Source organism: Moschus berezovskii, chromosome 15 (genome assembly GCF_049115385.1).
Source record: "Moschus berezovskii isolate FMDL1 chromosome 15, NW_MosBer_1.0, whole genome shotgun sequence".
In the NCBI taxonomy this organism is placed as follows: domain Eukaryota; kingdom Metazoa; phylum Chordata; class Mammalia; order Artiodactyla; family Moschidae; genus Moschus; species Moschus berezovskii.
Window position 1 is genome coordinate 14769788 of NC_142474.1, and position 1172 is coordinate 14770959.

The 1172-nt window shown below is 43.7% G+C and overlaps 1 non-coding gene across 1 annotated transcript; it reads left to right on the forward strand.

Moving 5' to 3' along the window:
- Nucleotides 1-368: 368 nt before the first annotated feature.
- TRNAR-UCU (transfer RNA arginine (anticodon UCU)) lies at nucleotides 369-441 on the forward strand. The gene has a single exon. It is a non-coding gene; the product is annotated as a tRNA-Arg (tRNA).
- Nucleotides 442-1172: the final 731 nt, after the last annotated feature.

The following is a 1172-nucleotide window of genomic DNA, read 5'->3' on the forward strand; positions in this document are numbered from 1 at the left end:
CATATGCATGAGGATCCTGGAAAGTCTTCCAGCAACAGTGGACACTGGCAATAAAAATGATCTAGGAAGAAAACACGCCGGCAGTGCCAGTCACTGCAGATGCCGAAGGACCAGGGGCCAAACAGGTAAATACCTTCAGAACTTTGTGTGGAAAACAAAGCGGGTTTCAATCAACTTTCTCCCAGATTCAGAGTTTTTCAGGACACAGTCGCAGCTAGAGAACGGCCAGCACAGTGATTTGGTAATACAACCTTCAAGGGCACTGCTGAAACCCACAAGAGGCAGGAAATGAGAGAGGTGTGTGGCCTCACAATCATGGGCCCCACCACACTGGGGCCACTCCACTGCTCAACAGTAGACTGAGGACTTCCCTGGTGGTCCAATGGTTAAGACTCTGCACTTCTACTGCAGGGGGTGCGGGTTCAACCCCTGCTCTGGGAACTAAGATACTACAGGGCCAAAAAAATCCCCAAATAGACTCAGCTTCGCACAATGCCATGGTCAGGATGATCTGAGTGTAACCAGGGCAGCCCGAGTCTCAGCATTCTTTATGGTGTATGCGGTTTGACACTAATCTTGAGAAAGTTCCTCAAAGCAGGAAGAAAAAAATTGTAGTGGAGTATATCAATCAAGCAAGCAAACACAGACACATACACACACACCACTACCATCATCATCAACAACAGAGTGTAACTTTTGTATTTCTCTTTTATCTTTCTTTCCCAATAACCTTCCCCTTCTGAACATAGCACCCACTGATCATTTTTGGTTCCTTCACATCCCTATTTGCCACAGGACTTTTGCACAAGATGTTTGGAAAATTTTTGATTTGTTTTCTTGATGCCTATTCAACTTCTGTTCATCCTTTAGACATCAGTTCTGACAGCAGCTTCTCAGGAAATCTGTGATACCCGACTCATTCCTCCTACATTAGGTTACATTCCTTGTCATCCATAGGCACAGTTTTGTGTTCCTGACACTTACAGGACTTATTATAGACATACTGCATATGTATGTGTGTGATGATTATTTGATTAATGTTTGTTTTCCTACAGGATGAACAGTTTCCAAGGAAAACAACTATGCCTGTTTTCCTTCACCATTTTATTTTTAGAGCTTTTCCTGGAATTGGGCCAGAGGAGCACCCAATAATTATTTGTCAACTAAGTGTT